Source organism: Myotis daubentonii, chromosome 13, assembly GCF_963259705.1.
Source record: "Myotis daubentonii chromosome 13, mMyoDau2.1, whole genome shotgun sequence".
Classification (NCBI taxonomy): Eukaryota; Metazoa; Chordata; class Mammalia; order Chiroptera; family Vespertilionidae; genus Myotis; species Myotis daubentonii.
The window spans coordinates 52,930,370-52,956,067 of NC_081852.1; the positions used below are offsets into that span (position 1 = coordinate 52,930,370).

Below are 25,698 nucleotides of genomic sequence, written 5' to 3' on the forward strand. Positions count from 1 at the left end.
TTACCTACTAATACAGGTAATCAAACATTTATACAAGCATCTGTCTTTTGTGTTCAAAACAGGATGCATTCCTCTCAGAAGTACATACTGTCCATTGCCTTAAAAAGGAAGGCCTAAGTAATAACCAATGACCTATTAGAAATATTATTTCAGTGTAAAAGCCACCAATGTAATGAATGCCCTTGGTTATCAGAAGGCATTTGATAACCAGACCTCTCTTTTTAGAGCCTGTCTGGACCCACTTATGGAAATAGGGGGTGGGTGATAAGGTTTGCTTCCAGGTTGACTTACTCAGGGAGGAGTTTGCTGTGAGTGACTCTGGATTTAGATTTCTCTCCTCTATTATCAGACAGCTTCTCAGGATAGACCTGTTTCTCAAAGGGGCTTTCATGACAAGGAAACATGGAATAGGAGAGCCCGCTAATTAGAAACTTTGAAATAAGTGCTCTAATTTGCATATTCATATTTATGATTCATGTTGCTGTTTGTTGTGGGAAGCAGTAATTGAAAATGATAATGCAACAGAGCTTTATAGATATTTCAACATTTCAAAGACAAATCCACCCTGCCCCCATCATACCAAGTTGAGGATGGCAAGCACTTGGTACATGGGTGCCACTTCCTCTATCTCTGCCACAGCAGACATTGCTGAATGATCCCAGCTTTCTTTCTTGCTGAGCTGAAATACAGCTGGAGAATCCTTCTGAACACAGTGTTCTCAACAGCCGCTCTAATCTATCAGGAATGTCATGCAAAATGAAAGCCATTTGCCATTCCTGTTTCAAGTTAATGAGGTCTACTGTATGAGTGTGAGCCCAGGTGCCACCTGGGATAGCCTCAGCTGCAATGTCCTCATGTTTTTAATTTCGATTCCAGACTCACCTTTTTTGGGGACGCAGTTTCCTGCCCAAAGTGAATCAGCCCTCCTGTTTCCCCCTTCACCAATGTTTCTTTCTGGGCTCACTTGAGTGTGGATATAAGGGCAGCTGTTGAGGGCACCTCTTCCCATGGCCTTTGAAAGTCAAGTCCTGATAAATTAGTCCTCCAAAAGACAAGTACATTGGAGGTGGGGTCTTGCCCCACCTTCCTTAAGGAATCTGTGGTGCAATCACACATTTACTTTCTGAAATCCCATGTATTGGAACAGATCTTGTAGAATGAATTTGAGGCGGATTCTCAGTAGACTAAGCTCCCAGCCCTGAGCCATCATCCATGTTCCCACTGCAGTGTCCTGTGACTGATCTTCTTATTTTAGAGAATTGTACGAGTTTTGCAGTAAATTATCAGGAAGGTCTGGTTCCTGAAATCAGCCGAAGGCTAATTAAGGTTTCTTGGGGCCCTCTCTCTTGGCTGCAATGTCATCCTAACTGACTCTCCAGGGCAGTGCAGGGCTGACATTTTGTAAACCAACACCATATTGGGAACTGATTAAAATCTGTATTTGAGTCACCTGCCTGACCAACTGCCAGTAGCCATGAAAGAAAAATACTACAGTCAATTCATGTGCATTCAGAAAATGGTTTGAAACACTATTGGTTTAAGCTCAGTGGGGCTTAATCTGATTTCAGATAGAAAGAAGAGATGTGCAGTGAAAGGGGAGAGAAAAGGCGGAAAAGAAATTCAAATGAGGATTTCCCCCCAAAGCTTTCTTGATTTGTTAATTTCCAAAAGGATTTATTAAGTACCTGTCAAGTTCTCCTTTTAGGATAGACCCTGAAAGGGTATAAAGGAAGGGGGAAATACAAGCAGTGGCTGTCCTTGGAATTTGCCATCTAGGGGGAGAGATATACCATGTACTGAGGAAGCAGCCAGAGAATTAGTGGATTCATGTTGACAGTAATTTTAAAAATATCTTCTAGGCATCTGACTACTGTTGGAGAAAGAAGGAAAATGAAAAGTGATCATAGCTCTTACTACACGGTTGCATTAAGTGTTTCACACATATTAACTCAGTCTTCACAACAATCCTAGGCTATACATACCATTATTATCCCCATTTTGCAGATCAGGAAACTGAGGTCCAAAGAAGTGAAGAAATTTCCCTGAGGTTTCGCAATCATTGAGTCGAGGGGATGGAATTGGCACACAGATAGTCTGGCCCTAGAATCTGAGGATTGAACCATAGCTCTGTGTTGCCTCCCACGGTGATGAGTATTCCCAAACCTTGAGGATTTACATTCTCCCTGGAAGGATCAGGCCTGAGAGTGTGGAAGAGTTAAGCTAGAAGTAGAGGATGGAACAATGGAGGCAGAGACTAGAGAATGATGACTTCTGGGTGGGAGGGAAGTGTGACTGAACTATGGACATAGATGTGTATATGCAGGGAGAGGCTCTATACAGACGGGTAGAGGAGGTTCTAGACCCGGAGAAGGGCAGTTGCAAAGCTGACAGAGAGCATGGTTGCTGCAGTTAGGGTTTCAAGGGTTTGCAACTGCCCAAGAAAGAGGACTCATTAAGTCAAAGGCTGTTTTCACACATGGACAGAGTTACAGGCCTGGGGACAGAGCAAGGACTTGGAATCAGACAGACTAGGCTTAAAGTTTGATTGTGCCACAGGCTGCTTAAGTCACCATGAGCAAGCTCCCTAACCTCTATTAGTCAGTTTCTCCACATGCAATATAAGAAGAGTGGCTCTAGAAGAACCAGGGGAATCTTCCACCTTGTAAGGAATTCATTTATTCATTTCTTGGAAAACGTTCACCAAGTACCAATTGTGTGACTTGTGCTGTGCTAGATGTTGGAACAATGAACAAGAGGAACATGAGTGCTGCCCTCTGAGAGCTTGCATTCTAACTGCTGAGGTAAAATTATAAATAAGTGGACAGGATAATTTTAGATCACAAGAGGGTTTTGATGAAAACCAGGGCTGAGGCCAAGTGGAATCAGTGGTTGTTACAGTGCCTAGGACAGTGTTTGTCCTGTAGGCAGCAGTGAGCACATGGGAGCCTTCATTTTCTATAATATCAGGTACTTGGAATTCAACATAAGGGAGAAAGCCATGGTACCGGGTGCTCCTTTCTTCCTTGCTTACAGACCCCTATTCAATCCAAGATTCCCCTCCTAGCATAGAGAAACATACCAGCCAATGATGGCAATCCTGATCATGCGGCCAGGGTCTGGTTTAAGAGAAATTATGTGCTTGGTTCTGGCTGAGATGTGAGGGGACTTCTGGGTAAGGTTCCTCACTCTAAAAAACCCAACCAAGCAAAAGGTACATAGAGAAAACAAGCCATGCTCTCTCCTCCCGACATTTGCATGGGACAGGTAAACATGCAGTAGCTTTGTTGGGGCCATGAAGGAGCTGGCCTAGCAGGCAAGCCAGCATGCTAAGTGTGGCCGAGGAGAAAGGGGGAACTGATGTGGGTCGTGATGCTGCTTGGACACTGAATCAGTCACCTTGGAACCACCCCATCACACATTCCTTCTTAGGTGAGATAATGAACGTGGTACTCACTGTTCAAGCCATTTGGGGCTAGATTTTCTGTTATTGGCAGCCAGAGCATCCTGACTGATAAGAGGCAGAATATGGAAACAATGAGGATCCTGGGAGCAGCGTACTGGTTCTTCCTAAGGGCTGTTGATCGTGGGAGAGGGAAGAATTAGACTCTGCTATTGACATGCAACTTTTAAGATCCATCCCCATATTTGGCAGAACAATCCCTAAAGTAAAGTAGGGCGGTCCTTCCTGGTCCTGGCTTGTCAGTTTCTCCTGAGAACACTGCTCCTAAATGTGTGCATCCAGACCCTAGGGAACCCCCATGGGCAAGGTACTGAGGGTACAGGGACTCCAGGGTGCATGTCTCACACCCCAAGGAGCTACCACTTCCTACCAAAATGTGGGAAGAAACTCTGGAATGCAACTTCATGAGGACATGAGCCTTATTAATTATGTTTACTGTTCTCCACCCCCACCCCTGGTGCCCAGAACAGTTCCCAACACAAAATGGGGGATCACAAATATTTGTGAAATTATTAAGTGCATTGAAACAAACATAGATATGTTTAATGGCATATACAAGCATGGCCTGATTTTTTTAAATCCAAGTAAACATACTGGGAGGGTGTCTTTATATTTTCTACCACTAAGGACATTTGCTGAAAATGTTTAAGGAGCTGTCTCTTAGGGACATCCAACTTGGCTTTAGTGTGAGCCTTAGTGCATATCCTTAAAACCTTTTCTTAATCCTCTTTCCTGGATCACATTCCTACACAGACAGCCCTGCTCCCCAGGCCAGCTGCAGCTCTGAAGGAGAGGGAATACCCATGCATTTGCTTCCTAGTTCCTTTTCCATGAGTCAAATCAGCATCGTTAGCCCAGGCTGACTAGAAGGAAACAGGATCTCAAATGGCACAGGGGGTGGTCTTTGCTACTGCTATTTTCCTCATCTGCCCTGGTTTCTCCTTGCTTAGAGCATCCCTCTCTGTCCTGCAAAGCCTGGTGGGAAGTGCATTCAGCTTTCCTCACTTCCCTAGGCCACAGTGAGCTGGCTCTCCTATTTCATGATCTGCATAGCATATTATCTTATCTATCCCAGGCATGAAAACATAGAATGGTAGCACAGGACAAAGCCAGGCAGAGCCCAGCAGGATGTATATACTAGAGCCAGAGGCCAAGCCTTCTGCTCCTTCATATCTCCTACTTATAGTATTTCTGGGTCAAGCCCTGGTGATGCCACTTAGCAGTATATTCTTAAAGCTTTTCGAGACTCAGTTTCTCCAGTTATGAATGTGTACTGTACTCCTTCACAAGGAAACTATAAATATGAAAGAGGTAAAACTACTCCTGCAATATCTTGTATGAGTGTGTACTCAGAGGTTGCCCTCTCATTATTAGTCTGTGGTTGGTGCTCAATCCATTTGAGGATTTACTGGGTGATCCAGCCTCTGAGAGCTGAGAGCAGACTCGCCTCTCTCACCTTCTCTAGACAGTAGTGCTCCTGCTGTAGCGAAACACAGTTTCTCAAACCCTGCTCTGCAACTGCTGTCGGGGGAGAAGCCAGTGGCTTCAGGGAATGGGAACCCAGGGGAGGCTGGGCTAGCCTCTGCTCTCAGGGGGGTCACCAGTCTCTGGAGTGGCAAGAGCCACCAGTCAAGGAGACCAAGTGCAAAGTTGCCAGAGACTGTTGGGGGTGGCAAGGCCTGCATCATGCACCCAGGCCCTCCAGGAGAAGGTCATGCAATGAAGAAGTTTGAGAACCACCAGCCCTTTGGAGGGAACTTGGCTGAGTCAAAAAAGCAAGTTCCTTCCCTGTGCTGGCTCTTAGTTACCAGTCTCCCTGTGAGGGCCTCATAGTAATGATCAGATAGGAAACCTGAGGCCTGGGCCTGGCCTGACCCCCCCCCCCCATCTACCCCCTCAAGTCCTGTTGCCACATCAAGCCTACCTATAGGACCAGAGAGGCGAATGGACTGTTGACTCTGGGTAATTCTTTAGAGGTCATTGATGCCACCTCCTCATTGTACAGATGGGGAAACTGAGGCTCACAGAGGCGAAGTGGCTGGTGCAAATCACATGGCCCATTGATGCTCAGTTTGGACCCAATTCTTCATCTTCTGCTCTTTCCAATCGTAAATGTAATTAGAAGACCCCTTCTGTTCTGGAAGACAGAAAATAGCCATTTTCTGACCATAAAGGCCATATAACCAACTCCAGAAAAACAGATTGCTTCAGCATATCTTTGCCTGGATCCAGAGAGATCCTAGACCACAAAGGAGTGGATGGATTAACTCTTAACTACCTGCTTTATCATGAGCTCTTTGCAGCTTTTTTGTAATCTATGAGGTTGGCAGACCCTCACATTTGATGCTCCCCTGTAGTGTGCTTTCACAGGAACGTGGGCTAGCAAGAGGTTTGAGTTATCACCACTAATAATAAGAATATGATAGTTAACAAGTCCTGCTCACAGCTCCAGATGCTGTTCTAAATTCTTTGTATGTATTCACCCATTTGATCCTCCCAGCAATCCTATCAGATCAGTTGATAAATGAGGAAACCGAGGCATGGGAAGCAAGGAGTCTAAGATCACTCAGCTTGTAACCGTTGGGATTTGAGTCAGACTCTGGAGCCTGTGCTTTCTACCACGATGCCTTACTGACCCAGGTGCTGCAAGTGGCTCCTTAGAACAGGGCTTCTCTATCATTTAAAAGAAAATCTTTATTACAAATTCTGTCTCCCTGTGCTCAGGGACTAGAGGTGGGATGGGCTCAGAAAGGCAGTGACTGTTCCCCACTTCTCCCCAGTACTGTGGCCATGCACTCCATCCCCCACCCCAGCCCTGCCCCAGAAGGTAAGTGCCTGCTCAGGCACCACACTCTCAGATGCTCAAGCCCCTCCAAAGACAGAGGAGGTCAATACTGGATTGAGTTTTCATATTCCCTTGGGGTCAAACTTGCAGATTCTCGCTTGTGCAGTGAAAAACAGCCATTTGATCTCTCTCAACTCTGTATAAATCTCATGAACTGGTCTCCAGAAACCACTCGAATGACAGGAAAGAAATAAAAGGAAGCCTAGTCCATATGTCCAGAGGAGGAGTTAGAAGGTTGGGATAATTCATCAAAGCCAGCCCTCAACCCCTGCATACACACACACACACACACACACACACACACACACACCAGTGCTCCACTCTGCTAGAGGAGCATTCGGGCTGCCTCTGCATTATGTGCCTTTGATTAATTTCTAAAGAAAAAGATCAGCTTTGCCAGAGCCCATGTTGTGTTTTCTCTAAATCAGAGCAAATAACATTACTTCTCCAAACGTTGCTATTAGGATGAGATTTATATTTACCTAGAGAGGCTGCTCCTGAGAGAGAGGCAGCGAGAAGTTTAGGCTACAGACAGAATAATCTGCCCTGCTGAAATGTGATTTGCTGCAGCGGGCTGTTTGGGGTTTGCATAAATGAGAAAGATAAACACGATGACTGCTGGTGGTTTTCAGTAACATGATTACTGCTTGGGAATAGATCTCTCTCCCTCCTTCTGTGTCTCTCATTCTCTCTTGTGAATGAGCCCAAACCAGTAATTTTCTAAAGTAGAGGATTGAGCTGGTGAGGTCATGACCCTTGCCCATGTCCACACCCACCTCGTTGCACATGTCCACGGTCACACACATACACTCACTTGCACACACGTGTGTTATTTGGACTTCAGTGCGGGCAGCCTGGTGGGCAGAAGAACACCCATGGTCCCCTTTCCTCTATCTCCAGGCGGAGCACATTGTCCTAAGAGCAGTGGTAGGCAAACTCATTAGTCAACAGAGCCAAACATCAACAGTACAACGATTGAAATTTCTTTTGAGAGCCAAATTTTTAAAACTTAAACTATATAGGTAGGTACATTGTTATTAACTTAATTAGGGTACTCCTAAGGCTTAGGAATAGCCACACTCAAGGGGCCAAAGAGCCGCATGTGGCTTGCGAGCCGCAGTTTGCTGACCACAGTCCTAGAGGAACTACCAATTCACCGGCAGGAAGCAATGTCCCACAAGCTGAAGCTGTAACATTCAGACAAAGTGAAAGAAAATGTGGCTATTCACCCGCTGGGTGCTCAGATTGTCACTGTCGTGGCTTCAGGCTATGGATAAAAGTATTTAATGGATGTAGTTGGCTTTGTGTTACTCTTATGTGTTTTGCAGGGCAGAGTCAGATCTGGAAAGAGGAACCAGGAGTCCTAGATTCAGGTTCCGTCCTCCAGTTCAACCTTTGTGGAGCTCTCACGTATGTGCTAGGCTGGTCTGGGTCTCCGGGAAGGAATCCAATATAGACCCTGCCTCCAGGAGCATCAAAGCATGGCCCCAAGTAGACTGAACCTATGCTCAGAAAGGAAGAGGTGCCAAGTGAGAGGCACGGTGCAAAGTTTTTGCAAGGGAGATATTGCCTTCAGCTGGGGAAGAAGAGAAGCGCACTGTGGACTAGCCCCTGAGTTGGGTGCTGGGGGAGATGTAAGATTTGGACTAGAGAGGATGGAGAGTGGAGGTTATTTCTGGAAGAGGCAAAAGTATGAGTAAAGGTACAGAGAGGGTGTCGTGAGCAAGGGAGTATCTCCCAAAGGAGTCACTCACACACATTTGTGACTTTCCACAATGCCAGGTTTGTTAGGGAAGACCTCCCCAATAAACCAATACAGTCACTCACAGGTTACACACAGAGCAGGGATCTTACATGACAGAAGCGAGCAGAATGTCCAGCGTAAAGTCCTGGTCCCTGTTGGCATCTGCAGGTGGAGCGGCGGGTGTCAGTCTCAAGCTAGGTGGCTGCAGGGGCGGCAGGCATCCGGTGGAGCAGAAGTCCCTTCGGCTCCTAGCATCACCCGTGGTGCAGCCATGCCTGACTATTGCATGATCAGAGCTCTGAGTTCTTATAGCCCACAAGGGGAGGAGGCCCCACTCGGATGGGTGTTCAGATGGATTTCTGATCCAAATGTCCAGTTTTGGGCATTCTGAGCCCCATCCTAAAGGTGTTCCCATTACACCCCATTACCTCAGTCTTTACTTAGCACTTGACATAACTCTCATGGCGGACAGTGACTCCATATTGTACTGTCAAAGTGTCCAAAAAGTCTGCTCTGCTTGTGCTGTAAACAGAAGGGGGAAGGGGGCATGTTTAGGGGATACTGAGCAGGCTATTCTAGGTCATGGAACACATGTGTGGATGTAGAAGAAAGGAAAGTGGGTGAAAAATAAAATATCTTTTCTATATCCCCTTTCCTCCCTGTCTTTGACCACTTCTGCCTCAGTTCAGTGTGCTCATGCCTAAGACTGCTGATCTGAAGCCATTTTCCCAGGTAGCAACCACTCTTACCATGTAAGGATCCTAAGGATCCCTAAGGGCTCTGTGCCCAGGACGGGGCACCAACGTGGAGGGTTCTGGAGGATGCCCAGGAGAGGAAACATATCTTCTACCATGCTATTGCCCAAGTTATTGCCTTTGCCTGAATTATTCTTCCTCTGCCATCACCACTTGTCTAAATTATACTCATACTCCAAGATGCAGCTCAAATGCAAGTTTCACAGGAAATTCTTCCCTAATGTCCCCGGCCAGAAACAATTCCTTCTCCAGGACCTCGAAATCCTGAGTGTCCTCTGGGAATTAATGGGATTCTCTCGCAAACCATGGAAAACCCCAAACGATGAGCTGTGTCCAAGCTCCCAATTCATGTGGTTTCTGTGTCTATTTCTGTAAAAAGTTCTTATGGATCTGAAGTCAACTGCCAAACTGTGGCTTAAAAAGCATAAAATATATAAAGCAGAGAAGACTTAAAGTTTCAACGCAGTAGCTCTGAATGTTGAATCAGCTTGTTGACAGTATTGCCAACAGGTGAGAGTGTGACAGCATCATCCCAGCTCCAATGATCAGGGGTCTGGAAAGAGACCAATCAGACCTAAAGCCCCTCATCCTATGGCCCTAGGATCTTAATTATCATTTGCTCAAAACAAAAAATTACCTTTCCTCTCCCCAAACCTGACTTCTCATGTTTCCGCTATCTCAGTCAGAATCAATGCCATCCACACACTCGTGCGATTCAGAAAACTAGAAGTCATCCTTGGCCCACTCTCTGCCTCTCCCTCCACTCCCAATCTACCATCGGATCTTGTAATTTTATGTACATCATTCGAATCCATCCCCTTTCTTTTCACCTTTCCCCCTAACTCCCTAATCAAGCCATTATCATCCCGACCCTGGATAATCCCAGTAGCTCCTCTTTATCCTAACTCTTTATAGTGTTTGGCTTCCCTAGTTTGATAGAAAATTGATAATTCATTCTTTTAGTCACTGATCCAAGCCAGCCAGGGGCTTCCTGCTGCTCCCAGGTGGGGAGCAGTCACACAGCCTAATGGGCCATGGCAAGGAATTTGAAATTATTTTGCCCTTCAGTCGGCATCCTCCCTGACTCTCCGTATCTCTCTAGACTCCAAATGTCATGACCTTTCCTGACAGCATTTGCAGACTGCCTTTCTCTCTGCCCAGAACGAGCCTCCTCCTGGTTCAAGTTTCAGCTTAGTTCTTTGTTTTTAGTTTAATCATCATTTGCTCCCTTTACCCAACAAACTAGACCATGCTCTTCAAATATTATGGGCTCTGAAGTACCCCATGCTTGTGGCTCAGCACTCTTACCACAGTTTATAATTAGACATGAAGCATGACAGCAATATATCATTTCTACTCGACAGACAATATGTTAGGATCGGAAGGTGCCATGGCTGACTTCTCATTCTTGTATTCCTGGAAGATGGCACCTGGTATCCTATGTTCCTGGCACCTAATAATGTCCAACGCACATTTATTATGGATGAGTGAATGGATTGATAAATTCGGAATGAACCACAGAGCTGTAAGGACCAGAGGCAGCTAGTCCTTGGAAGAAAACTCTGTAAGGATGAGAGCTGGGCTGGTCTCTGGTTTGTTTTCCTTGTTTAGACCACTCCTGGCCAGTAGGATGTGATCACTGCAAAGAACGTGCACATGTTAAGCACTGGACGAGGGACTGGCTTCAATCTGGGGGGCGGGGGCAGGGTCTTTGGGCACAAATCTCTCCCTGGATATTGGAACCTGGGCTTTATGTGGCCTTTCTCAGACTAGCCTCTTACTTCAAAACTTCTTCCCATTTTTTTCATGAGTCAATTCTGAGAGAGTTAGGTCCAGCGTTGTTCAGTATGATGAGCTGTCTAGATTTTAGAAATGGCCTCCTAACTTGTCTTCCTGGCTTCAGTTTCCCCAAGTATCAATCATGCTGACACTATTGGCATTTGCACTTCCTAAAGCAGAACCTTCCATCTGTCACTCTCTGGCACAAAATCCTACTTCTGTTTACAGGAGGAACCCAAGTGGGGTAACTGAGGACACTTTAATCCTCAGCTCAAATAATCTTTTCCTTCAAATATACAATTAACTTTAAGGCACACTTCCCAGCCACGTCGTGCTGGAATTGTAACCCGGGGAGGCAGCACTGAGATCTCTTTCTAGCCATATCCCATAGTCCCAATCCAATTGTAGCCAACCCTAGTTCCCAACACATACCCACTGCTCTGGGTAGTAGTCTCTTCTCTCTTCTGGCCTCTCAATGTCCCAAGTCATCTCTCCCTGGCAGAGCTGAATTAATAATAAAGCATATAATAAATTATGCTTTTATTGGGGTTACATTGGTTAATAAAATTGTATAGGGTTTGTATATTATATTTTGTGTTTACCATCTCAAGTCATGTCTCTTTGCATTACCATTTAGCCCCCCTTTACCATCTCTTGCCTCTCCCCACCTTCCCCTTCCCCTCTGTTAATGATCATACTATTGTCTGTCTATGAGGTGTTTTTTTTCTTAATCCTTTCATCTTTTTTACCCAGCTCCCCTACCCTCTCCTCTCTAACAGCTATAAGTCTGTTTCTATTTTGTTAGTTTATTTTTATTAGCTTCCACATATAAGTGAAATCATATGGTATTTGTCTTTCTTTAACTGGCTTATTTCACTTAGCATAACCTCTCCCAGTGACCCCAACCTTTCCTTGTATGTTCTCTTTTTAAATGACAGCAGGCCTCTGCATTGGTTAGGATAGGCCAAGTTATGCTGCAGTAACAAATTCACCTCTAATTACAATGCCTTGACACATAATCGATGTATTTCGTCACCATGAAACTTATCCAGCGCAGTTCAGCACAAAGCTTTCTCCCCAAAGAAACTCAGGGACCCAGGCTGACAAAGCCTCCACAAACCTGGAATGTTCTGGGACACACAGAAACTTCATGTGCTCTTCTTGTTTGGGCCCAGAAGTGATACATATCACATCCCCTCCCAGTCTATTTTCCCAAATAAATCACCTGGCTCTGCCCAGTGCACAGAAGCAAGGATATGAGGGCAGCATGAGGTGGTCCATGAGCAGGATATGCCTCTCCCACACGAGTAAAGCATGAGTGCATAGAAATTCTCAGTAAAGGCCTGTGCAGAGTGGGATGCAATGCCAATTGATTTTCTCTCTATTCTGAACACAATATTTATGCCTGGAGGGCTTATTAATTGACTGGCGGCCAGACTTTGGCCTTGGTGTGATATTAGCTCTGTATTATGTTTGTCTTGTTTCTCTTATCAGATGATAAATGCCTTTCCAATATTAATAAATAACTTCCTCAAGCGGCAGGGATAGAGGAAAGAGCTCTGGGTAGGAGTGGAGCTTCATCTCTGGCAAGTCGCATGATGTCAGGCTAATTATTTAACCCCTGAATTCAGAAGAGCCTTGAATTTCAGAGCAAGGATACAGGACTTCCTTAGTTTAAATACCAACTCTGTCACCCACTATATGTGCAACTTAGGGAAACATAAGCTCTCAAAGCTTCAGTTTTCTTATCTGTAAAACTGAGATGATAAAGTCTGTATCTTAAATGGTTGTTGTAACCATAACGTGTGCAGACTTGTTTTGCCCAGCCCCTGGCACTCAATAAGTGCCTGCTCTTCCTGGCTGTTCTCTGAACCCTGGTTTCCAAGGCTTGCAACTATAAATCCTGCCATGCCGATGTAAAAGGAACAAGCATCGAATGCAGGCTGGGGGACAGAGTAGGTGGCTAGTAGATATTTATTGAAATGAATGAAATATAATCAGTAAGAACAGGAGGCTTTTCTAATTGTTTGGCACCAGATATACTTCCTGTGAATATGCCTGTTTGCATTTTAAGTAAAAAGCGCTCAGAATCATTTCAGGCACATACAGGCCATCCCTCCTGGGGGCTCAAGACAACCTCCATGGCCTGAGACACCGTGCAGCTCCGACCCTCTTGTCCCCCATTCATCACGCCTCTTGTACCCCTGTCCATGTGGTAGCTGAACCAGTGGCCCTGCTCTGTGCTTGGTTGTGTTAGTATCTCTGGAGATAAACTGTTGTCTTCAAAAGAGGAAGCGAGCTGTTATTTCTCTGGCCTAACTCATTTTTCTCTTAGAGACAAGGCAGAGCGAATCATAATTCTCTCTGAAGTGTTTATTTCCCCTGTCAATAAAAACATGGTTAGCTACCTGGCTGGGCAGGGCTTAACATTGGCACACTCATTTGGTCAATCCTATTTCTATTTCTCTATTAACCCTGGTTTGGTGTTGGACAGTTGAAATGCTGGCTCCTTGAAGATCAGAACTCTCAGGTACAGTCAACAGCCCAGGGCTCTTAATTTGGTTTGGAACTTGTCCTCTCATTCTTTCGACAAACATTATTATTTGTCCTATGAGGGACTGTAAGGAACAAAGAGAGGCACTGGAGGTGGTTGGGGATGGCTGAATGGAGAGGGAGGTAAGAGTTTGATCTTTGGAGTCAGATTGCCTAGGTATGAAATGTGCCTTCACCAACGTAGGATGTTTCTATACCTATTTATGTTTATAGTTTTTGAAATAATGACTCTAAAGTACTTGGCATGGTGCCTGAAAGGAAGTAAGTAGACAGTAACTTCTAGCATTGATAATGAGTATTCAATGTTCACTGAGGATTTAAAAGCATCACTTACATGCCAGGAGCCTTTTTTGAATATTTGGAGCTCATCAGGAAACAAAAATCCTTGTCCTCATGGAGCTTACAGGATGATGGTACTGAGGATGGTTCCTGTCCTCTGGGATCTTAAAATCTATTGGGGGGAAATAAAATAAATTCACGTGTTGCCATGGCCTTACCCTGAGATACTTGCAGCTCAATGAATGTCCCCTACTGCATGCACAGTGAGATCACTAAGTCAAAAAAAAAAAAAAAGCTCTATTCATTGTTGGACCTGTACTGCCTGGTTTTTCTGAGTATATTAATAAGTTTCTTGTATTAACTTTTCAATTTCATGATAGTGGGTTGTCTATCATGGGTGAGAAAGATGGCTCATGGAGGCTCCATTAAACCAGAGAAATATGTGGGGTGTTGTAGGACAGAGTTCACTCATCCATTCATTCAGAAATATTTCTCCAGCAACTAGGAGGTAGCAGGAAGAGTGCCAAGCACTGTGGGAGCACAGAGGTGAGTGATGAGTCACACTTCACCAGAGCCAGAGCCACACATCAGTGGCTATTTCCCTTAGGTTGTTGTGTAGCCGCTCATGCTTCTATCCCCCTTCTCTACAATTGGGTCCCTCCCTTAGGGAAGAGGAGGAGGGGCTGCTACTAATGGAAGTGTGTTTGGGCATAGAACAATCCACTGGAACACAGACTCAGAAAAATAAGGGAAACTGTACCATCCTCTGCCATCTGACTGTGAATAATACCAATGTCTCGAGAGGAGAAAAATCAATTACGTGAACACCTGACCTGTAATTCAGTGAGAAAGGTTCCACCCTTGAGTCAATACCTTCTACAGTCGATGTTTTGAGGATTTGTCATGAATGACAAGAGAAAGTTAGTATTGCAGTGATTTGAGGGTTAGCTGGTTACTCTTAGAAGCCGTTTTTGTGTCACAATCAACTCCTGGTGTCACCTTGTCAAGGTCTTGTGCTTAAAGACAGGAGGAGGTCTCTGGGATGGAGAAGATCTCCTGAGTGATGAGCCTGTGAGGGGGGAGGAGAGTGACATCTATTCTGCAGGCAGTTAGTTGCATGCGTTCCTCCAAACGACCTAATAGAGGTGACAGGAAAGAGGTGTGTGTCTTAGGTTCCTCAGTGGTAAAATGGGGCAAGAGACTTTCCCAAGGTCTCAAAACTAGCAAGGGTCAGAGAGGCATCTAAAACTCAGGTCTCTAGGCTCCAATGTGAGTGCCTTTTCCATCATGGCAGCTGGCCCACTGCTTGTGACATGGACTTGAGTAAGAAACTTCTGGATGAGTAGATGATTTCTCAAGAGCACTAGTTACTCAAAAATGAGAATGAGGAAAGCTAAACAGGCTGCTTTACTGCAAGACATCTCAATGCTTTTATAGGCTCACCCAAGTGATTTCTTGAAGCTATTCAAAACAGGGAAAAAGGATCCAGTGACCTCTTCAATTATGTAATTCCTTCTTCATGGATTACATTGTAAAAGGCACTAAGAAATGTCCTTACAGAAACTATGCTTTATTTTGCAATTTTCTTCTTTAGTTTCCTCTAAAAACTGCACAGAGACATTGCTATGAACCGAGGAAGACTTTGGAGGGATGGTAGACCAAAGATTTGTTTCTGGCCTGGGTAACCGTCATATCCATCCCTCTGTTCTTACACAGGTCTGTCCCTCTAAGGCCCAATATCCCCACTGAAAATGGCTGGCCTGGAGGTCAGAAGACCCTGCCACCTCCCTGCAGTGTGACCTTAGGCAGGTCCATTTCCCACATGTGTCCTCAGATTCCTGTCCTGAAAAGGGTGCATGAGACTGACCGGGGCACTTCGTTAAGATACAGAATCTTGAGCCTCACCCCAGGGATTGCAATTCAGTAGGTTTGTGGTGAGGCCCTGGGGTCTGTGAGTGTCATGACAGGTGATTGTGGTCGTGTGAAAGCCTATCTACATGAGGGCCCAGGAGAGATTTATTTAGACCCATGAGGATCTCAGGAATGAGGTGATCAGTCAGGTGAGCACGTCCAACATACTGCCTGACTCTCTGAGAAAGTGACCTTCTCCCAGCCCCCACCTTCTTCTTACCCACCTTGATTATCCTCTTCTGATTCACCACTAGATGGTAATTAATCGCTAACAGCCGTCTTAGGGAAGAGAAGACTCCATTTGTTTATCTACAATTCACTGCCCATTACAAGGCACTAAAAATAACCATAAATCCTGTCACACTTTCAAGGGTGTATTCTGAAAATACCAGCAATGTAGGATTATAATTTGCTTAAAAGCTGCTTTGATACCATGGGTTCTAGAAGAGAAGCTGGCCCTTTTAGAAAAGTTTTTCTGCTAAACTCAGAGTTACATAATTCTAAGCTCTCTTTGGAGGCAAGCTGCCAACAATTTGGGTTGCTGAAGAAACAATCATTTTCCAATTTCACTCCAAACCAGGCGTGGTTAATAAACTTTAAAATTAGGGCGATTTCCTAGTGAACATATATTACTTTGGTAATCAAACATAAGTTATTAAAAAAAAAAGTTCAGAGAACTGAAGTAGGACTGGGAATATGAGAGTATTGAAATCTTTTCCCCACAGGGCCAATTGGCAGAGAAAGTTCTGAGGATGAAAAGTTCTTGGTGGAAGAGGTTCCCATTCCTGCAACCAAGGTGACCTCCACCATTTTTCCACTGGCAGAGGGTAAGTACAAGCAAGGGCTATGATACAGCTGTGCTTCTTAGTTTCTTGTGCTCATATTGTATACATGCTCTTTACCTTGCTTTTTCATGTAATGTCTTAACACAAATGCTTCCCCAAGTAGCTACAAAGCCTTGCAACATAATATACAGTGGCTGCATTGTTCTCCATCCCACAAAACACTATAATTCATTTCACCATTGCCCTCTTGTTGGACATTTTGGGTGTTTCTATTTTTTTTCCCTCTTGTAGAAAAATATACTGTGATGAACTCTCAGTGCATAGTTTTCTGTATTTAAATTTTTTCTAATATAAATGGGAGTTCTAACCACAGCAGTGTAAATTGTCCTCTTTCTCAAAATGTTAGGGGGAGTTTTTGAGGACAAGCTGGTCTGAAGTCACATCCTGGGAGGGGTCTGACTTTAAAGATTTATGGAAAGAAAAACAGCTAAGTAACTCCAGATATAAAATCAGGATGCAACTAACTACTAATTGAGTTCTGTATGTTTAATTATTTAAATTTTTTGCATCTGTATCATCTTTTCACTCATTTATTACAAAATAGCTAAGATAAAAGGGTCACCCGATTTAAGCCAGAAAGTCTAGTTCATGCTAGTAACAGTGACATCTTTTATTATATTCAACTTACACATTAGACATGAAAATACTCTGAGACAAGTAATTTCTCATGTGGCCATTACTGCCCACTAGAAGAGTTGTTTAGTTATTATCTGGCCATTGTTCAGACTAAAGAACCAAACACATCTTGGAGGAGGGGGGGTCTAAGTTCACAGGGCCAAGTAGAGGCCATACCAATGTCTGGGGCTGTGTTTCTTGATTCCCAGACCTGTGGTTAATGGGAATGCTTTATCCCACTACCACAAACCAGTCTTCATGCTTCTATTTATCTCTGCATGCAATAAAGGGCACAGAGATTGAATCTAAGAGGGGGCCAATATGCTGAAAATATATTTAAAATTTTTCTGCTATCAAGAAGCTACCATTATAGTGGGAGACTTGTAAGTTCAATGTATTTCCTACAATCCCTACAATTGGATTATGCATAACTCCGAAACAGCAGTTAAATACTGAGGACACACGGAAGGGACCTAACTAACAAGCAGGAAAGGCAAGGAAGGCTTTGCCAAAGTAGGGACATCTGAGATTAGCCTTAAAGGAAAAATAGGTTTACAAGCCAGGGAATAGGTGTGTGTACTGGGGAAGGACATTCAACCTGGAGAGCACTGAAGAGGCATAAACAGAGAAGTGGTAAAGGGCATGGTCTCTTCTGGGGATGGTAATATTAATTCAGTACCATCGGCTTCTAAGGCTTGGAGGATGGATGAATGGGAGACAAGGCAATAGGTACTGGACACTAGTGGGCTTGCAGGTCATTCTAGAAGTTCAGACTCAGAGCACTGGGTGAAGGGAGTCAAGAATGTTTTGCAAGTTATGTGGGAGGGGTGTGTGTGTGTGTGTGTGTGAGAGAGAGAGAGAGAGAGAGAGAGATTTTTGCAAATGACCTTACCTGTGAATGAGGGTCAAGAATATACTGGAGGATTGACATTTGTAGCTGGGAGATATTTATGAGGTTAGTCTAAGGCAGGGATGGACAGCCAGGAAGGAGAGAAGAGGCCAGATGCAAGACACTAATGGAACTGAGCGTCTCTTCAATGCGGGGAGTAGCAAAGAATTGGCAACTGAGGATAATGTTAAGCTTTTTGTTAGGGAGAATGAGTGGAAAATGAGAGCTGGAGAAGCGGTTTGAGGGAAGGGAGATAAGAAAGTGAGTTACCTTTGTGATGTTCAAAGGGAATCCAGGTGGGTGTGTGGCAGCTGGAGCTGTGAGCCCAATCACAGTCGGTATAGTTGAATATGTGGCATCATCCAGAGAGGACAGGGAGAAGGAAATAAGAAAAGAGGAAGGAACCACAGCTGGAAAATGCTGACCTTCATTAAAAAGGACCCAGTCAAGGAATCTGAGAGGGAAGAGAATTTGTGATTTCTCTGCCTAAAAATTTCCTGCTGGAAAGAGTGTGGCTGGAAAACTATTACCTAGCCAGGACTCTTCTGTCCAGCAAACGCTAAGCTGGGCAGGACACAGGGCCCACAGCAGCAGAGTGAGGTTGACATTGTTGCCCTGGGGAAAGTGTCTTAGGGGAGCTGCTACAGAACTTGGCCTTGTTCATTTCCAAAATAGGTTAGGGAAGGGGTAGGTTTGGGGGAAAGAATATGGAAGGAAAGAAAATAACCACAGATGGTCACTGGCTCTCTGATTGATGCACCACTTACTGATCTCATTTGATTATTTCACCAACTACACGGAGGAGGTGGCAGTATCTGATTGAGGGACCTCTTCCTCTGTCCTCATATTTTCAGGTTTCCATCACAGACCCTCCCAGACTCAATGTCATACTCCCACCCCCAGGAGAACCTGTTCCATTTTACGATTGGTGGAGTACCAAGGTTCTGCGCACCCACTGGCTCACTGTTCTTTTCCCAGGTGATTTGAGGTCATCGAGTCCCCTCTTCTTCCTCTTGTTTTTGAAGTGATGTCATGCTCTGTCTAATCTCCATTATCTCTTCTTTGTTGCCAAGAGTGACCTTTGGGGAAGACAGATGGTTATGACTTTCTAGCTATTTTGTCTGAATTTGGTTCAGTTTTTGGAAAGGGTAAAATATTAGAAATACTAGGAATGAATGGTTCATGATTCCCAAATCAAGATGCACCAGTTATTAATCTGATGTTGGGCACCCCCACCCCAATTTGACTCGTCTATTTTAATTGAAGGAGGAGAAAAGCATTTATTATTGACCTGTTCAAATCTCGTCCATTTTACCTATGACAAAATTGAATTCACTCAGTTTCTAAATGACAGGCAGGGATTAAACCAGACTCTTTTGCATGCGCTATTTCTGTTCCTCCATGCTGCCTCTTCAGGTTGAAATTATGTTGAACAAAGAAAGAAAGTCTTATATAGCCGGATGATGTGATTCCAATTACCACGAGTCACGGGTTCACTTAAGCCAGCTTTTGAGGTCCTGCTTGCTCCCAGGCTATCGGTTCAGGAAGGCTCTCTGCTCTATTCCCACGAGGTATATTCTGAGATGGTCTTCTCATGGGCCCTGCTGGGAAAGAACAAAACGTTAACATGGCAAATACCCTTCCTTTTCCCAAAGATTCCACTTCTTTTGATGACAGCAACTTTCCTAATGGGGAACAGGAAAAGGGTCAAATTTTTCTGCAGGATCATTCAAGCCCTTTCCCAGGACAGGATGATCCTTGGGAAAGTTATGGGACTGTCCCTTCAGGTTCTACCATGCTGTAGGCTACAGAGAATTCTTGACTGTTTTCCCCTCATCCTAACCATCATCCTCTTCCTGTCCCCTCTCTAAGCACAGGCACGCATGGGAGGATGCATTGCATTTAGGCCCAAAGTAAGACTTTATTGCTTCGTTCGCTCTTCACAAAAGCCCTGCTGGTCCATGTTCCCAAATGAGGAAACTGAGTCCCAGAGAGGCAATGAGCAGTGTCCCAAGCTAATCAGATGTAGATGGTGACTAAGGGATTGCTAAACATAGGGTCTGGGTCTTCTGACTTCTGGTCCTCTTTACATGGTAAAGAGTGGGTATATTTTAAATATTGTATTCCAACATATAAAACAGAAGAGGAATCTGTTGGGTTTCCTTGTTATTGCCTTTTTTGGTATTCAGAAGTCAGAAGTACTCACTATCTTTGAGGTAGCACTGAGGCTCAAAACTGAAGTAAGATGGGAAAATCTGTGATTACTCCAAAATTACTAAGTATAGACATTTAAAAATATCCAAATCCACCCTGTGAGTTGTCTGTGAAATATATGTGCTTTGAGAACTGTGAGACATGTTGAGTTGGGGACCAATATGACACATGGCTGGTAGTTTATGGGAAAATGCTGGGCTTGGCTGCTACAGAGACCTAGTTAGTGGGTTTCAAGGCCTCCTGGGCCAGGTGCTACCTTCTTACTTAGACCAGGGTAAGGACTCTAGAGGTTAGGTGAGATGCTTAAGAGATAGAGTCAGGGGAGCTCCTACTCATTCTGGTACATTTTTGCACTTTGATAAGCCTTTGAAAAGAAACAAAGGCCAATACTTCCTGGCAACATGTTGTATATCTTGAAAAGACCATTTGAATATACATAGACCAAAGACTAGTGAATTTCCCTGCACAGCCTATGAACTACTTTGAGTATAGATAGATCAGTGTCACGTCAAAAATTATTTATTTTAAAGTTATAAAATTTAAAATGATAAAAGTTTAAAATATGAGAATAATAATTCTTAAAATAATAAAAACAAAACATATCATAGGTGAAACCCCCAGTTCCTCCTATGTGACTGGAACAGTAGAGAAAGGTGCTGACCTGGAATTTTATCTGGGATAATCAATATAATTTTTAATGATTCTCTCTCCACCCCCTCCCCTTTTCCAATTTGGAAATGCATGAAATGCAGAACATCTGAATGGAGGTAAGGATTTAGTTTGGTAGATTGCTTGGCATTGGCACTTGTTTAGACAAAAATGTACCGGTAGAACTTGTTGTTTTTCAAAATAAACTTTCGAAGGAACAGAGATCCAAAATATAAATTATCTTTTAGAGAAAAAAATGGCTTTAAAACTTTGCAAATCAATAAAATAAATTTGCTTTGTGACTATCATAGAGTTTCTCATTAGGATGATTTTAAAAAAAAGGGGGGGGGAAGGAAATCTCAAACTATCTGCAGACATAGGCAGGCAGGCAGGTAAAGTTTGGACTCTCTGGACCTACTTTGATAACTTACTACTCAAAGCATGATATGAGGACCAGCCCCAAAGAATCACCCAGGAGTTGGCTAGAAATGCTAAATCTTAGGCTCTACCCCAGACCTTCTGAATCAAAACCTGCATTTAACAAAATACCTATGTGACTCCTATGCACATCATAGTTTCCGGGGCTTTGGTACTTTGAGTTCTCAGGGCTGACATTTGGAAACAATCCTAAACTAGATGCCAAACTAGACCTCTGGAGTCACACACAGGAGGAGAGACTGCTGATATTGGAATGACAGTTTAGTTCCCAAACACAAGACACATATTTCTGTGAGTGACCAATTGTCCTTTTGTATAAGTGGGTGCCTTTGCCCCTGGGCTGTGGGTGAGTCACAGCATGTGATTTATCAGACAAGGGATATATATTTAGAAATAAATCATTGCCAAAAGGAAGGGTATGAAGAAATAATAATCACTCATATCTGGTTTTCATTATAAAATAATATTGGAGTTTTGCATGCTTTCTAGACTCCTTAGGGTATTCTATTGCCACTCTGAGGTTTTGTCTTTTTTTCTTTTTACATATTTAGAAGCTATTTAATAGAAATGGTGCTGCATGGAAACAAAAATATTTTTCTCACAAAATGTTCCCATTCAATAAGTTGCCACATATTTTTGTTCCATATGGTGCTTCATAAACTAACAGTATCCGCAGGCAATGCAATTGAGCAGAGGGGTTCATTTATATGCTTAGAGTGGCAATATGAACCCATGTTCAAGGATTTTTTGTTTTAGGCAAAAGATAATTGATGTTTAATTAAAAAAACATATAATGTTAAAGAGTAGTTCAAGCTAAATTCCTTAAAAGAGACTGTAGAGAAAGTAAATTCATTTATGCATGTCATTCATTCATCAAGCATTTACTGATCTTTTACTGGACTTACAAAGATGAATAAAACATTGTCCAAGACACCGAAGAACTCATCCTCTAGTGCAGTGATGGTGAACCTTTTGAGCACGGCATGTCAGCATTTTGAAAAACCCTAACCTAACTCTGGTGCCGTGTCACCTATAGAAATTTTTTGACATTTGCAACCATAGTAAAACCAAGATTTATATTTTTGATATTTTATATATTTAAATGCCATTTAACAAAGAAAAATCAACCAAAAAAATGAGTTTGCATGTCACCTCTGACACGCGTGTCATAGGTTCATCATCACTGCTCTAGTGGATGAGAAAGAAAGAAGACACCACAGAGTGATTTAGAGGGTAAGTGTGGATATTCTGGGTGCGCACAGTAGGAGTTCTCAGTGAACAAGAGGGATGGGACAGGAGCTGAGGGAAGTCTTTCTGGAAAAGGAATTCTTTAAAAAGCAAGCCATAAAGCTACCCTTTACGTCCCTGATATGTATCGGTGAAGCCCTCTCTGACCATCTGTATTAAGAGCAATGGTAACTCCAAACCCATGCCCTCCTACTCTGCTTTCTCCATGGAGTTTAATACCATCCATGATAGCCAGCCTCCCAGACAGCCCTAAAAATCCCTGGGTCTTGGTATCCATGCCCTTGCATGGTCCTCCTCCACATTTTATCAGGGTTAGGAATAATAGAATATGACAGACGCCACAATATGTCATTTCCAAGATTAGGTTATAACGGCTTCCATCTTGATCACTCTCTTTTTCTTAGCAGATGGCTTTGCCCAGAGTGAGCCATCTAAGTTGTGAGCAGCTCTTGGAGAGGTCCACATGCCTCATGATAATGCCACATGAATGAACTTGGCAGCAGATCCCTCAAAGCCAGACATATCTCCAGATGAGACTGCAAGCCTCATGACAACTGGATTACAACCTCATGAAAGAGCAAAAGCCAGAACCACACACCTGCTCTGCTCCCAGGCTCTGATTCTCAGGAATTGTGAGATAATAAACCGTTGTTGTTTTAAGGTCTAAATTTGACATAATTAGTTCCACAGTAATACATAACTAATATATCATCTGGTGCATTATACACTATTTTCCTTCTTCTCAAGTAAGATGTAACCTCCATGAGGACAATAACTTGCTTGATTCATTGCTGTACTTCCATTTCCTAGAACACTACCTAGATCATGGTAGGCGCTGAATAAACATTTAAACCAGCGACTGAAGTCTGCTGACACTCATTCTAATAATTTGAATCAGGATTTATAGTGTTTCCGTGTACATAGAAGGGCTTCATGATAAGCACTAGCTTTATTTCTCTTCTGATTTAACTGGTTGGGCATTTTGTAAGTGATGAACCCCACAACTAATAAAAAGAATCCAACTAGACTTTCCAGAGAAAAAAAAGCAGAGGCATAAAAGCTCATGTTTTTTTCAACCACACATCACAGGATAACAGATTCTCACCACGGCCAATGGCGGCAGACCACTATTGGGACTGCCCATCAACACAAAGTGGTGCTGGACCACGAGAACTAGCTTCTTCTAGCAAAATATGGTCCCTGAAGTTATGAGCCAAACAAACTCCATGGACATCATAGTGCAATATCTGCCTTCTCAGTGCCTGGCCTTGGGTCCTATAGGGCCATAGTCTTTAATGCTGGAAGAATCCCTGGGCCAAATCTAAGCTATAACTGTGGGAACCCAAAGGCCAAGAGTCCATTCAGTCCAAAGGTAAACTAGAAGACCGAAGGAGCAGGCTGATGATCATCGGCAGGATGAACTGACGGGGGACAACAAAAGCAAACCAGGAATGCCACAAGGAGAGTCCTAAATCATAGCTTTCAGTAGTGAACCCTGCCTGTCCAACAGATCACCTGGGGGCACAGTGCTGGTTATTAATTCACGTTTTTTACTTTAAATCTACCCTTCCATGTACTGCTTTGAAATGCTAGTGTTGGAACTGTGCCAATAGCATTTCTCCTTTACCAGCTCTGATGATAGAGGGCACTAGAGAAAACTGGAATATGGAGAAGGGCTTTTTCTCCACCCTGTTCCATTTCTCTTTCTATCAGTGTCAACCTGGCCCTACCAGTTAGTTCCAGTAGGAAGTTGGTTTTAGTTTCTAGTTTTGCCACAATCCCAGAACCATTTGCATCTGAGGTACAAGTAAGTTCTAGCAAGCCCGTTCCTCTGAAATCTGGGTCCTATCAGCTCTAGGAGGTCCTTCCCCTGAGGTCAGACACCAGCAAAAGCTGGAGAACACTGCCCAGAAGCCAGGGTCTCAGCTCTGTAGGGCCCCTAGCCCTGACTTCATTCCTTTGTTTTCCCCACCCTTAGAGGTAGTAGCTGCTTCCTGAATTCTCAATAACTGGTTAACTTGTTAAAATTATTTCAATTAAGTTTTTGGTTCTGGTTTCTGAGTCCTGATAGGACTCCTGACTGTAGGCATATAAAAATGCACAGATGTCTGGATTTTTCCATAACCTAATATTGATTTAATTGGTCTGTTGTGATTAGACACAGAGCATTAGTGACTTTAACATACGGCCAGGGTAGAGAACCTGGTATTCTTCTTACCTCTATAGAATGGTCCAGCTGACTTAAAATGGAGGGCAAGAGGTACTCAAAGCAGGACTCTGAACTGTCTCCATTTTGAACAATTCCTTCAGCTGCCTATACTTGTGTTTAGCAGAAACCACCTTCTTTTTTAATTTGACAGACTCATCCATTGAAGAGTAAGGATTCATTTGGCCATTCACACCTCCAACTCCTTGGTACACATGGTCCCAACCATTTGAGCTGGTTCCATCCATCTGCTTCCATATTCAGACTGTCCCTATGCTGTAGGCAGTTACATAGACCTGAGCAGAGCAAGGACGATGGGCCAGGTACAGATGGTCATCAGCCTGGAAAGCCCCAGGTGCCTAGCAAAGGACAATCAATTATAGGGTGGGACCTTGCCCCCAGGGTGACTTTCCTCCCCTAGAATATCACTGGTCATGAGGTTTGGACCCCTTGACCTTTCCTCCCTAGAAATAACATGTAGCCTTCTGTTGTATTTTAGCTCCAGCCCCAGATAAGCAACAAAACCAGCCATGGCTGACGTCAGGACCAGCTGCATTGGATAATGACCCCCTGCCCTGGTGCCACCAATCAATCAATGGAGACCACAACCCTGAATGGACACACCTGGAAAGCTACCGAATATTCTATTAAGATCTTTCCCCTGGGGCCTCCCCTAAAATCTCCACCCTTAAAACCCTTAGGATGGAGGACCCAGTGCGCTCTCCTTCCAGGGAGCGCGCCTGTGCCTTTCAATTACCCACCCCTCAGGTATGTTACCATTAGCTTCCTCACTACCAAGCTCCAAGGGCCCTTCCTTTTTCTCCATAACTTGTTTCCTAAGCCCGTTTCTTCTAGGAATTACTTCTTTTCCTCTGTAATTTACCAAATAAATGTTCTCCTACAGTTTGCGTCTTACTCTGAATTCTTTCCTAGCCAGAACCCAAGTACAGAGGTTGCTGAACCCCAGTTTGGTCTGACCCCATCAGTCAGACAACTGGTGCCATTCCCAAAGCCTACCACACCTGGACTCCTAAAATAGCTCTGAATATCCCATTCTGGGTGACTTCAACTGAGACATGAAATAATGAAATGAATGTTTCCCTGTCACTAAAAGCAAAACAAAGGATAGATCTTGGGTATTTGCCAAGAAAAAACAACAACTTGCATTTGCATTCAGAGAATGTTAGGCCCCCAGAGCAAGGGCAATAGGCCAGGTACAGAAACTCGCCATGGCAGAAAGCCCTGGATGCTGAGCAAGGGGCAAAACTG

General features: G+C 43.8%; 1 long non-coding RNA gene across 6 annotated transcripts in view; it reads right to left on the reverse strand.

Annotated features, from left to right (window-relative positions):
• Nucleotides 1-3,462: 3,462 nt before the first annotated feature.
• The window catches only part of LOC132214569 (uncharacterized), a 38,790-nt gene continuing 16,554 nt past the window's right edge, over nucleotides 3,463-25,698 (reverse strand). For 2 of the 6 annotated variants that reach the window (XR_009448312.1, XR_009448315.1), the window contains exons 2-7: nucleotides 19,155-19,276; nucleotides 18,628-18,754; nucleotides 13,471-13,587; nucleotides 8,160-8,211; nucleotides 5,385-5,597; nucleotides 3,463-3,574 (exon numbers count right to left, since the gene is read on the reverse strand). This is a non-coding gene — a long non-coding RNA (uncharacterized LOC132214569). Of the gene's footprint in view, nucleotides 3,575-5,384; nucleotides 5,598-8,159; nucleotides 8,212-13,470; nucleotides 13,588-18,627; nucleotides 18,755-19,154; nucleotides 19,280-25,698 lie in introns of all 6 variants that reach the window. The other 4 variants (XR_009448310.1, XR_009448313.1, XR_009448314.1 and 1 more) reach the window with 3 other exon arrangements.